Source organism: Rattus rattus, chromosome 15, assembly GCF_011064425.1.
Source record: "Rattus rattus isolate New Zealand chromosome 15, Rrattus_CSIRO_v1, whole genome shotgun sequence".
NCBI lineage: Eukaryota > Metazoa > Chordata > Mammalia > Rodentia > Muridae > Rattus > Rattus rattus.
The window spans coordinates 20,877,621-20,892,372 of NC_046168.1; positions in this window are offsets into that span (position 1 = coordinate 20,877,621).

Below are 14,752 nucleotides of genomic sequence, written 5' to 3' on the forward strand. Positions count from 1 at the left end.
CTTTCATCTAGGGTCTCCCCCTTTGAGTCCTGAGGGTCTCTCAATTCCCAGGTCTCTGATACATTCTGGAGGGTCCTCCCAACCTCTTTCCTCCTGAGGTTTCCTGTTTCCATTCTTTCTGCTGGCCCTCAGGGCTTCAGTCCTTTTCCCCCATCCAATACCACATCACGTTTCCCTCTACAACACTCCCATCCCTTTTCCCTCCCCTATTCTCCTTCCTCGCCCCTTGTGGTTTCTCCTTCCCAATTGGAACAGAGGTGACTTCAGCTTGTTGACCTTTTTAGTTCTGTGGACTGTATCTTGGGTATTCTGTCCTTTTTTTTTTTTTTTGCTAATATCCATGTATTAGTGAGAATATACCATGCATAGCCTTTTGGGTTTGAGTTACCTCACTGAGGATGATATGCCTGCAAAACTCAGGATGTCCTCGTTCTTAATAGCTGAGTAGTATTCCATTGTGTAAGTGAACCACATTTTTTTTCTGTATTCATTCTTCTGTCATGGGACATCTGGGTTGTTTCCAGCTTCTGGGTATCACAAATAAGTTCACTATGAACACAGTGGAACACGTGCCCGTGTGGCACAGTGCAGCATCTTTTGGGTACATTCCCTAGAGTGGTATTGCTGGGTCTTTAGGTAGATTTATTTCCAATTTTCTGAGGAACCTCCAAATTGATTTCCAGAGTGGTTGTACCAGTTTGCAATCCCACCAGCAATGGAGGAGTGTTCCTCTTTCTCCACATCCTTGCCAACATGTGTTGTCACTTGAGGTTTTGATCTTAGCCATTCTGACAGGTGTAAGGTGGAATCTCAGGGTCATTTTGATTTACATTTTCCTGATCATGAAGGACTGTGAACATTACTTTAGGTGCTTTTAGCCATTTGAGATTCTTCTGTTGTAAATTCTCTGTTTAGTTCTATACCCCCTTTTTAAAAATTTTTTTTGTTAGCTTTTTGAGCTCTTTATATATTTTGGATGTTAGCCCTCTATTGGACGTAGTGTTAGTGATGATGTTTTTCTCAATCTGTAGGTTGCTGGTTTTTCTTGTTGACTATGTCCTTTGCCTTAAAGAAGCTTTACACTTCATGAGGTCCCATTTATCAATTCTTGGTCTTATGGCGTGAGTCATTGGAGTTCTCTTTAGGAAATTTCTCCCTGTGCCAGCGAGTTGAAGGCTCTTGCCCACTTTCTCTTCTATTAGAGTCAGTGTATCTGGTTTTGTATTGAGGTTCTTTATTGACTTGAACTTCAGCTTTGTGCATGGTGACAAATATGGATCTATTTTCATTTTCTACATACGAACAGCCAGTTAAACCAGCACTACTTATTGAATATGCTTTCTTTTTTAACATTGTATATTTTTGACTTCTTTGTCAAAGATCAAGTGTCTGTAAGTGTGTGGTTTTTCTTCTGTGTCTTCAGTTCTATTCCATTGATCTACCTGCCTGTCTCTCTACCAATACCATGCAGTTTTTTATTTGTTTGTTTTTGTTTGTTTGTTTGTTTTTATCAGGATGATGCAGGTGAGGGATGTTGATGCCCCCAGAAGTTCTTTTATTGTTTAGAATTGTCTTCACTATTCTGTTTTTTTCCCTTTCCAGATAAATTTGAGAATTGCTCTTTCCATGTCTTTGTAGAATTGTGTTGGGATTTTGTTGGGGATTGCATTGAATCTATAGATTGCCCTTAGTCGGATGGGCATTTTTTACTATGTAAATTCTGCCAATCAAAGAGCATGGGAAATCTTTTCATTTTCTGAGATCTTCTTTGATTTCCTTTTTGAGAGACTTGAATTTTTCTATCACACAAATATGTATACATGAGTGACCCCAAAAATTCTACCGGAGAACTTCTCCAGCTGATAAACAACTTCAGCTAAGTTAAGATATAAAATTAACTGAAATAAATCAGTGGTCTTCCTTTATAAAAATGATTAACAGTCTGAGAAAGAAATTAGGGACACAACTCCCTTCACTATAGCCACAGATAATATAAAATAGCTCTTTCTATTTTTTCAATCAGCCAAGGACTCTGCCCCTGGTCTTATACTCCTCACATTCAGGAAGGCTCTTCTTAAGCTAATTTTGTCTGGAAACACCCTCAGTGACACACTAGTAGTTGTGTCTACATGGTGATTCTAAATTGGGTCAAGTTAATAATGAAGAATAACAATTACCCCTTGCGTTATTTATGCACAGGCTACTAAGTGAACAAAACTTCTGGGATTTTTTTTTTTGGCAACTAACATTTTGAATTTTCTTATTTCATATTTCTTCTGAATAGAAAGCACTGTCTTCCTATTAAACTGTGATTTTCCAGGTAAAAATTCAGAAGACAATTTCTTAAATGTTGATGTCTGTTACTTTGAATACCCCTGGACAAACGAATCCTGTGAAAAGTATTATTAGTCCTATAAGGCCTTCTTAAGTGAGAATAAATGGTCTCAAGAAGTAACTTTTAGAATCTAGGCTGAGATTGCTGCATTGAGGCTACTTGGGTATTTCATATTGTAACAGACTAATAATAGAACTTCCCTCAAATAAGAGTGTAGAACAGAACACCTAAAATTTATTCTTAGGAAATGCTTTTAAACATTTAAATATTGTTTTAAACTTTTTTGTTTCCTTATTAAATATTTTCTTTGAGTCAGTTTGCTTCCAGAGTGGGTGCTTATTTCTCCTTCAAAAATACATATCATGTAGAATATACCCCAAAGATGAATAGTGTTCAAGTGTTGGGTAATCAAAAAGAAACAATGTACCATCCAGACAAACAATTATGGAAAATAACTCTTTGGACCTTAAGTAGAAGATGGACAAGAGGAAGTGGCAGGAAGTGTAATCCTCTCCATCCAGTCCACATGTGACCTGAACCCTAGCTTTAGAAAATGGAGTTACAAAAAGGAAGTAATGTTAGAACTACATGAATTGCCTCATTCCATTGGTCCATCCTATAGAGCCCTAAAATAACCTGAACATTAAGAATATCAAATCAAATCATTATTGAGATTGAATGAATTTCTATTTCAGTTAGCAGGATTTCCTACACAAATGAAATGACAGTAGCCCTGGGGAGTATGAATGGAGCTGATTAAAAATAGAACACTCTAGTTATATGATAAATAAGTAAGTAGGGAGGTATGGAATGCAGTCCCACATTTTTCTTCTATCCAAATTTAGATTGTGTGCTGAACTGGCAGAATTATTCTCCTATATTACAATTCTTCCTAAAATATACGGACTGTTAAGAGCTACGCTGCATGTCCTTCTGAAGCCTATCAAACTAGACAAATGTTGCAAATCAGTGCTCCAATGTTACCTCTTCTCCATTCTCCATTCTTGTCCCTAAGTTCTACAGTGGCAGCCTGTCAAGTGCAAAGCCTCAATCCTGTTCTACCTAGAACTTTCTAAGTTTCTTTCGGAATGAGAATTCATTTGTGAGGTCATGCAGGGTTCAGCTTTGTCCTTTCTTATGACAGTTGCCATGGGTGGCAGTTCTTTTATAGCTTATAAAAATGCATCTTTCATGATCTCAGTCTGCTTGGGATTAATTTCCGAAAATTGTATATATTGGATATAAACTAAGAATGTGCACGTACTGAAATGACATAACAAGTAAGTGTTTATATTCAATCTCTTTTTACTGCTCAGTGGATATGTAAGTAACATTTTAGTAAAAATAGGCTCCTGATTAAATTGCATCTATTTTGGCTGAATCCAATAGTTTCCACATTATTATTAAGGCATATGAACCAACAATAAAAGCATCTACTGCTTAACCATTTAATTTAGTTGGGAAATCTAATAAAACATATTTTTAATAAGAATGATGTAAAACTATACTTAGTGGGAAATTAAATTTGGTGGTTAATTTTTTATGATGCTGAGTTTTAATTAGAAAACCTATTAACAGTGTTTTTAGTCTGAGTGCCAAGTTCCCCAGAGATTCTCCTGTCTTATATTATTCTAATTATTTTTGCTGAACTTTAAAAAATTTACTTAGCATTTTTGGGGTTATTTTGAAAAAAAATTGTGTGGGCTAAAATTTTTTTTAAACATAGATGTAATAAAATTAACTTTAAAATTAAACCTGCTCACAAATGTGGATTTGTTCTCTGTGACTAAATCCCAAACCTGTCTCGATTTAAGATACCTGAAAATACAACAATGCTGCCATTTTGTTCTCATCAAGTTTCTTTAATACCAAATTAGAATGATTTACATGATGAATTTATTTAATTATTATTCTGAGTCAAGGTAGTTAAACCAATGAAGCTTTTAAAATGTGCTTTTAATGGCAATTGCTCTATAAATAATCAGATCACAATTTTCAGAATTATAGACTAACTTTACAAGTAATATAAAAGGAGCAGGCAATTACAAAGTAATTTACTATGAATTGTAAGGGATTTTGATTCTTAAATCCTTTAGCTATATTTATGTGTGTGTACTTGTGTGCACATGTATATTTAATCATTTGAAATTTCTTATAAGTGGTAATTATGTTTCTAAAAGCAGAAGGGAGAAAAATTTGGCTTATACTAAAGCCTAAGTATTAAAAAGAATAGCTTAATTCTGCACTTACTTAAAATGCATTTGGAGTATCGTTGTGTGCTATTCATGTAGACTTGCATTATTAAAAATTCTGTTCTACTTTCTCCAGATTAAAACTGTGTCTTAGCATCTCTTCATACTAGGAAAGCACTAAGCACATAAAGAGTTACCTTGTACTTCCATCAGTATCTAGGGTCATCTCACATCCCAAAGACCAGTGCCTCTTGGTTAGATCCTGCTCTAACTCAAGGGTAAGGCTTAGGACCAAGCTTTTCATGACACCTGCTTGCTCAGATCAGCAAAGGATGTTAAAGGACTCAGGAGTTTTGCTTGTAGCTCAGTTATTTTGCCATGTTATACTTGAGCTTTGGTAGTATTTTCATGACCACATATCCTATTCTGTGAATGGCTGTATGAATTAGAACCTTGGGAGATGACAGAATCCTGTTAAGACAGAGAATCAGATTCAAGACCTTTCCTGGGCTGAACACTAAGTCATATGTGTCTCCCAGTGTATATGGGAAGTTAGGAGTTCGCATGCACATACATGCGTGTGTAGATAGACTTTTACTGTGTATCATTGACTAACATGTAACTTGCTATGTAGCTCAGGCTACCCTAAATTAGATGCTATCCTTTTGTCTCAGTATTCCACTGTGATTAGTCATGAGCTCCCATGCTTAGCTAACTTAACTACATTTGAGCCTCTCTGTATAGATCATTCTTTGAGCCTTATTGCAGTGTGAGAACTACCTAGATTTTCCTTAAATAATTTTCTTGAGAAAGAATTTTCCCTAATATTTTTGGTATTAACATGACACAACTATATTTTATAAACGTTCATAGAAAGGCAAATTAATGCTATATTTCTTTACAACATTCTTGTGCTTTGTTTGAGTCAGCAAACTACTATTAATGGGGAAAACAGTCTTTTGTTTTAATTTTTGTGGGGTTTTTTCATTGTTTTAATTGGATATTTTCTATATTTACATTCCAAATGTTCTCCTCCTTCCTGGTTTCCCTGCTAGAAACCCACATCCCATTCCCCTACTTCCTGCCTCCATGAGAGTGCTCCCCCACCCAACCACCCACTCCCTCCTGCTTCCCTACCCTAGCATTCCTCTACACCGGGGAAATGAGCCTTCACAGGACCAAGGGCATCTCCTTCCATTGATGCTGACAAGGCCATCCTCTGCTACATATGTGACTGGAGCCATGGGTCACTCCATGTGTACTCTTTGGTTGGTGGTTTAGTTCCTGGGAGCTCTGGGGTATCGGGATGGTTGATATTGTTGTTCTTCCTATGGGGTTGCAACCCCCCGCAGCTACCTCATTCCTTTCTCTAACTCCTCCATATGGGACCCCATTCTCAGCCCAATGGTTGGCTGTGAGCATCTACCTCTGTATTTGTCAGGCTCTGGCAGAGCCTCTCAGGAGACAGCTATATTAGGCTCCTGTCAGCAAGCACTTCTTGGCATCTGCAATAGTGACTGGGTTTGGTGATTGCATGTGGGATGGATCCCCATGTGTAGCAGTCTTTGGATGGCCTTTCCTTCAGTCTCTGCTCCACACTTTGTCTCAATATTTCCTCCTGTGAGTATTCTGTTCCCGCTTCTAAGAAGTACCGAAGCATCTACACTTTTTTTTTTTTAAAGATTTATTTATTGTATATGAGTACACTGTAGCTGTCTTCAGACACACCAGAAGAGGGCATCGGATCTCATTACAGATGGTTGTGAGCCACCATGTGGTCGCTGGAATTTGAGCTCAGGACCTCAGGAAGAGCAGTCAGTGCTCTTAACCACTGAGCCATCTCTCCAGCCTGAAGCATCTACACTTTAACCTTTCTTCTTGAGCTTCATGTGGTCTGTGAATTGTATCTTGGGTATTCTGAGTTTTGGGACTGATATCTACTTATCAGTGAGTGCATATCATGGGTTTCCTTTTGTGATTGGGTTATCTCTCTCAGGATACTTTCTAGTTCCATCCATTTGTCTAAGAATTTCATGAAGTCAATGTTTTCTAATAACTAAGTAGTACCCTGTTATGTAAATGTACCACATTTTCTGTATTCCTCTGTTGAAAGGCATCTGGGTTCTTTCCAACTTCTTGCTATTACCAATAAGGCTCCTATGAACATAGTAGAGCATGGGTGCCCTTGTTATATGTTGGAGCATCTTTTGGGTATATGCCCAGGAGTGGTATAGCTGAATCAGATGTGGAGAGAGGACCACTCCTCCATTGTTGGTGGGATTGCAAGCTGGTACAACCACTCTGGAAATCAGTCTGGCAGTTCCTCAGAAAATTGGACATAGTATTACCTGAGTGGGGGGCAATCTTAGCCTTCAGGCAATTCAACAACTCAGTAAGTTCTGTTTTGAATAGGGCTTTTAAGGTAGAGTTCTTTGACAGCTGGGCAAACAGATAAACCATCTATGTCTTAGAACTATATTGACTGTAAAAATCTTGATTTGCTGGGATGATAGGAATTGTAGTAAGATTTGGGGTGATAAACAGAAAGGACAGCTAGAGGATATTGAAGAAAGAGACAGAAAGTATATTTTATTGTATTTATTGCAAACCTGTAGTATAACTATTTTCTTATCCATCTCACATCTCCATTTGAATGGATGTGTCTTGCAGCCAAGAAACAATCCTATCTTGTTCATCTTGACACACTCACTTGAAAGTGGGACATCTGGAAAAGTAAGAACCATTTTTGAGCTGAAATTGTGTTTGCCGTTTCTTTCCCCTTTGCTTGTTTCTGTAATAAGATAATTCAATCTTCATTCAGTGCCCTTTACCCAAGTGTGCTTTCTGGTGTTACCTCCCAGTTCTATCTCCAAACAACACATCTATAGAGTAGTAGGAACAGAAATTGAGCTCCTTAAGAAGTCAGTGTAAAGTGATTGTTAAATCAAATAATTTGTTAATATTTTATAAAATTATTATTTCTAATAACATGAACTTTTCACATTAGTGTTTGCAACTAATCATACTATAGTAATCTTAAGTTTATAATGAAAATAAATAGTAATGATCTTTTTAAAGGAGCTGGACTGAGAAAAAGTGGCCTGTGCTCACTCTGCCAGTAACATTTGCAGTATAGTGTATTTGAGAATAATTATTTTCCTCTGCACTATGGCTGAGTCAGTACTCTTCAGAGTATGAACATTTGTTAAAGGATTATGGGATGATGGAAGGCTTATCCTCTGCTTCTCTCAGCCTGTCCTCTCTCCTTCAAAAAGCCATTTGAAGAGCTAGATTATACATATGAGGAATGCCTGGAAAGCAGGGAGATTGTTGAAGGAACAGACTACGTTTCTGCCTCCAAACAATCCTGGACTCCCTGTCTTTTCTTGCTATCCACCACGACTTGGTAAAAAAATGTAGTCAAAAATCTGCAGGCAGAACAGAACATCATAGTTATCTCAAGAATGTTATTGAAGGTCCTCCGTCTTTCCTCTTTATGAATACACGTACACCTTTGGGTCTTAAATATAGACACACACATTATGTTAGCTTTCCATCTCTTTGACCATACATGTTAGATAAACAACCTATGGCAGAAAAAAATTTACTTGGATTCATATTTCAGAGGAATCAGACCACTCGTTAGCTCTATTGATATTAGGCTTCCAGAGTGGCACAAAATCAAGTTGGGAGGAACCAATGGCTGAGGCTGCTCACTCCATGGTTGACAGGAGGCAGAGTAAGGGAACATAGGAAAGGCCAAGGCAAGATCCAGTATAAAAGACATGGCATCAGTGATTCATCCACTAGAAGAAAAATATCAGGAGTGTATCAGCTATGGAAGCGCCCCACATCCATGCCCAGAGGTGTCCATTAACCTCCCGGGAGTCACTCATTTCATACCAGCTAACACAGTCAAGATAAAGTATCATGGTGTGTGTACACGTTGGTTTTTGTGCACATGATTAATGAGAGGAGAGAGAGAGAGCAGAGGAAGAGAGAAGGGTGATGGGAAGACATAGAAGGGAGAAAAGAAGAAAGGGAGAAGAAAAAGAAGAGAGGAATAAGAAGGTGAACTAAAAAGGAAGACAGTTGAGAAAAGAGCTGTTTCAACAATAATTGCTACTTTCTTTCTAGTTTCATAGAAGGAAATTTTTTCTTATTTTTTTATTTTATACAGTTGCTTCATTAAATATTTGATGTCCTGAAATATCAAAATAACTTTCAGATTTTTGAAGTTTTTAATCCAGTAGCTTTAACTAGTCTCACTCCCAGTATGGAGATTTATTTTAGTAACACATTATCACTTTGATATCATAAAAGCTTGGAGGATAGCTCTTAGCATCACACAGAACAAGCAGCACAACTCATCAAAGCTTGTCTTTTCCTTTATCCAAGTCTTCTACAAAATAACTAAGGAAGGAAGACCAGGATTTTCCCAAACCGTGGAGTTGGTGCACTGAATGCTATTCCTAGCATTCTGACATAGTCTGCCAGTGCGTCCACAATCTTGAAATGCTTACCAATAATATCAGTAGTTTGTCCATCTAAATTTCCATGTGCATGAATCTGTTGAAACAAAATACATCTAAACTCTAGCAGGTTAACTATAAAATCAAATTATTTTAACATTATTTCTAACAGAAAATGAGCATAGATGATGACGGGTACCTTTTGAAATTGTTTATTAAAAATTACACAGCTTACAGAGCTCATTTTGTAAAATTCCCATAACCTATAAAGAAACTGTTATTTTCTCAATATAGGTGAGGAAACCCCAGGGTCATTATTTGGCCTGTTGTCTCTATAACTGCAGGGCTAGAAGCAAAATTAGAGCGCACCCATTCAGCTGGGGGAGCCTCTAGCATTAGATGTGAGTTTCTAAGCTGCCACATGCTCTCTCCTCTGTATCCATTCCACTCATCTGACTCTACAAGCTTACACCATGCAAGCTCAACCACTGCACCACACTCTCACAATCTGAACAGAGAGTTAACGTTCCAGGATCTTCCTGGATCTTCTGCTTCTGAGCCCACCTGCCTTTGGATGATTTTCATACCCTCCTACTTCACAGCTGCACTCTTCTGATTTACACAGTGATATAAATCATTTAATGTCATTCCTGGCTGTTGAAATCCATTGGCTCTGAGTGGTTTGTATTCTGTTAATTTCAGTAGGATCTCTTGACAATAATTACTCTGGGTTTTAAAATTCTCATTTCTTCTTACCTGTTAAAAATGTTATTGACTTCTGAGGAGTCTTTCATTCTTTTCTGTTCTTCCCTTGTATGGATAGGACAATAAGAAATTGTGCCTGGCTTCCTCTTTTGCTTTCATTGTTTTGAGTCTTCTGATTCCATTTTGCCATGTTTTATTCTAAATAATGAGGCCAGACTTTGACGGAAGGCAGAATAAAAACACTCTCATTCATGACTATCTACTCATGCCAAAAATGATTTACATTTTCTTTTAAGCCTTTTATTTTATAACATTCCAGCTCTGCCTCACGTAAAATAACAATGAAATATTTTTTATGAAGAGTACTACTTTTCTACATAAAGCATCAATAAGCTGCTTGAAGTGTCAGGCACACAAATACTGAACCTCAAAATAAATGACTTTTTATAATAATAGTGGTCTTTAGATCTAATAAACATACTTTAAAATGAATTTATCTTGTATGAGAAGTAGAAATTACCCAAAGAATAATTTACCCATCTGAGCATACATAGATGATAATAGGACCCTTGATCCTAAAGCAAACTTGGAAAGTAAACAAAATGTCAAATTTCAGCAAAAACACATCAAGGTTAATTGCTTCTGTAAACAGGAAAAGCAACTGTACAGTAAACGTCATTGCATACCTTCAAGACACCATAACTTTCAGCGATGTATCTGTTGAATTGAGAAATTAGTTATGAATTTTAGCTACTACTTCTTAATTACACTGAATTTTTCTCTCACAGTTGGAACAGGATCTAGCCCTCCCCGTGTTACCCAACATGGCATTGTCCATCTGTAAACAGGGCACTTCTGCATTTATATCTGTGCATAAACTAGATATTTTGACCTTTCTTTTTTAAATCATTTTGACCTATGAAAGTACGAATTATCCTAATTATAAGGTAAGAAGTTTAAGCACTCAAAATTGTCTGTTTTCACTTCAATTGTTTATAGCTATCATACAAAATAATGGGTTTGGGTGTCATTTTTTTTTTCTTTTCTCCATCTTTATTAAATTGGGTATTTCTTATTTACATTTCAATTGTTATTCCCTTTCCCGGTTTCCAGGCCAACATCCCCCTAGCCCCTCCCTCTCCCCTTCTATATGGCTGTTCCCCTCCCCATCCTCTCCCCATTACCGCCCTCCCCCCAACAATCACGTTCACTGGGGGTTCAGTCTTGGCAGGACCAAGGGCTTCCCCTTCCACTGGTGCTCTTACTAGGCTATTCCTTGCTACCTATGAGGTTGGAGCCCAGGGTCAGTCCATGTATAGTCTTTGGGTAGTGGCTTAGTCCCTGGAAGCTCTGGTTGGTTGGCATTGTTGTTCATTGGGTGTCATTTTTATACATTGTCATTGTCCTTTGTTTATACTCACCCATCATCACCCATCATGACCCATACCCTAGTTCCCCTCCTCTACGCTTTTATGTTACATATACATAAGTGTGTGCATGTGTATGTCTGTTGAAATCTATCCCTCCATGTGAGAGAAAATATGTAATATATATCTTTCTGAGTCTGGCTTATTTTGTTCAACATAATGAATTCCATCCATTTCCCTGAGAATAGCATAATTTTCAAAATACTCTCTTGTTACGAGTCCTTCCCTTTTAATAAAATAAGCTGTTTTTTTTTTTTTATCTTTCCATTAAACCGTATTGGGATGCTTTGCTGCTAAAATATAATGTCTTATTATATTCATGTAAGTTTTTCTAAGAGTTCTTTGTGCAGAAGATCCCAAGCTGTTCTCAAAGAAATGATGGGCAAGGGTCACAGAACCATGGAAATTGAACTCAGGTCCCAGTTCTGTGACTGTATATGTATGCTCGGTGGTTAAGGTCAGCTAGGGAGACTCCATGCAAGGTTAAGAAGAACGTTTCCCTCAGTCACATCACAGAGTCCATGAAAGGAACCAATTAGAGTTTATAGCCGTTGACAACACATGTATCAGCTGTTCCTTATGAACTATGATTTTGCAAGGTTACGAAGCAGAATGATTTCTTTACCATTAATGATATGATGCAGGAGATTTGAGATGCTGTAGGTCACGGTTGTAAATGACAGAAAAATAGGAAGCACAAGGAAGGAAGAGAGCCTGTTGTCTCATAGAAATAAGAGAGGCAGGGTTGCCTCTCGAAGTAGGTGGCCAAGCTCTACAGGACAGATGACAACTTACCTGTGAGAAGAGGTAAATAACAGAGGCAGAAGTAACCTGTCAACCTCTTGTCCCCTTAGGAAGCTGATAAGCTATTAGAGTGGGTCATCGTTTTGATGTTAACAACACTGTGTGGCTTTCAACTCCTTTTCTTGTTACAGCTTGTTCATACAGAATTTGGTATTTTTCAGATTAAGTGCCCTCAGGCTAAGCTTGGTGTGGCAGAAAGAATCAATGGCTTGGCTTGGAATGCTTAAGTGCTTATTTCCGAGTTAAAGCCTATGTACATGTGCTTTAATTATGACCAAAAGCCTAAACGTCTCAGAGAACAAATGATAGAAAAAACAAGAATGCATAATTTTATGAGAATATTTTCATCTTTATAGAAAAACATTGAGTGACAGCAAAAGAAAGATGATTGGAGATAGGTGACGGTCAAAATTCTGTGAGAAGAACCAAGTAGCCATAGCCAGAGGTGGAGGACGGCTTGAGAAGACAAGGTCTGCTCAAGGCTGTGCATGGTGACTCAGTGAATGGGGACTTCCCATGGCTTTATTTTGCCTTGTCCATTCAGCATTGCATCCTAAGGAATCAAGCCCAAGAGCATGAGAATAAGATACTAGGTAATTTATGCTTTATGCTAGAAAGAGTCTTACAGATGCACAAGTCAGTGTGGGGCTGTCTAACAGGGACGAATGGAGAGGTCTAGAAAGCTGAAAGATTATTTGACTGGGTTGAGTATGAGCATTTTTGACAAGGGCAGACTCCTTATTGGATGTCCTTGATTAGGAGTGAAAAAAGAATTAACTTACCCCTTTTAAGGCTGTCTGTCATCTTAACTGTCATTGCAGCCACTCACTTTCTATAAGGGATGGCTTTAGGGAAAAGGTGGTGTTGGTTCTAATCCTGATGGAATATGTAGTCTGAGCTAGAAATTACAAAATGACCTTTATTTAGTAATTTTTACGGAAGTATGGATATAAAAACTTCAATTTAAAAGAAAAAATATCCATTTCTGTATGAGAGGGAATCTTTGTGCATGCAAATGTTAGCAATGTCATCACCATAAATAATCATTACCCTAGTTACACAGCTTTTTTAGATGTTAGCAGTCATTGTTCTTCTTTCGTGATACCTTGTGGGCATATGAACATTGTGTTTACTACACATCTGTGTTCTTTCATAAGTGATCCCTACACATTTTAGAAAGTCTCCTCTAGGCCAGATAGATGCTTCAAAGTCTTTTGTCTAATTTCTGTTATCATCTAAGTAATTATTTCATCTTTGTCTTTTACATTGACTTGTCATCATGCAATCATGCATTGCCAGCACCAGAGATGCACTTTGAAAAATGCATAATTAGACAATTTTGTCCTTGTGCAAACATTGTGAAATGCATCTACACAATGAGGTTGGCTGTAGTGTCATTAGGCAGTGAAGTTCTTTGAGATAGTGGACATGTTTCATAGTCCATTGCCGAGCTAAAAATTAGTCTAGAAGTACATAATTATACACACATATTATCTTGAATATGATTTATTAAATATTTAATGATTCATCTTCTCTTATGCATCTGCCTTTAAAAATGTCTCACTGACCTGAAACAAGAGCTTACCGTGGCTTATGACTGACAACTGAAATGAATGTAAGAAGCACATTGTTTTACAGACCCATTTTATATTTTAATGTTTCCGTGTGTATAGATTGTCGTAGAAAGAGATCATTTGTGTGTGTGGATATGGGTACATGGAACAACCACAGACACGTAGAAGTCAGGACCCTTCTGGCGTCTGTCCTCACATTTCTCCCTTGTTTGAGACAGGGTCTCCTTTGCTTTTTTCCTGCAGCAGATGCCAGCTACTTGACTCTTGGACTATTAAAGACCCCCAACTCTGCCTCCCGTCTGGCTGTAGGAGTTACTGGGGTCACACACACATAGCACCATGCTAGGCCACCTTACATAGCTCCAACGATCAAACTCAGCTCCTTCAAGTTATAGCTTATTTATCCACTGATGGATTCACTCAGGCCAAACTCATTTTAGTGTCTGAAGTATACAGCACCTATTTAGAAATAAAGCTGACTGTAGGTGCCCAGTACAATTGGGCAAGTACCTATATTAACAGGACACAAAAGTGTCCTTAATAAGAAGAGCATGAATCTGAAAGTGCAGAATTAACCTTTCTCAGACATTTCTCTTTTAATGAGATCCGGTTTATGTCCATTAATATGAGGGTCTGTAACTGTGTCTATGTTGATAGGGTTATTACACCCTTTTCCAAAATAAAGTTCCAGATCTTTCTAACTTAAAGGTAAATATAAACATTTACCTGCAAAGGAAATCATGCATTTATTGCTCACATGTTTAAATGTTGGCTATGACATTTTCAGATCAGTAAAACATCAGCAGATTTCAAATAACCTGAGATGAGAAGATAGAAAAGTTAAATAATTATGGGAAATGAAAATCTGTAGATTTTTAAATGTTATTAAGTGTAAATATAATATTTTATTTGTTTGCTTGGTAGTATCAACTTACTTAGGAATTAGTTTTATTTTTCTTGGTTTCCCAAAGGTAGAAACTGCTATCCATTAGTACTTGTACTGTCTCTATGGAAAGGAATATCCTGGAATACTTACATACTGTCCTGACTTAGACATGACTGGAGGATAGGAAATTTGCCAGTTACTCAAATCACCACTAGATGTCTACAAGTAGAACATTTCTGTGAATAATTTTCCTTTCTACACATGTTTATAATAAAGTAGCTCTAATGAATGAAGGTAAAATTTCTTCTCTTTCATTCAGTGTCATTTATTTTTGATCCCTAATCCCAACCATGGGTA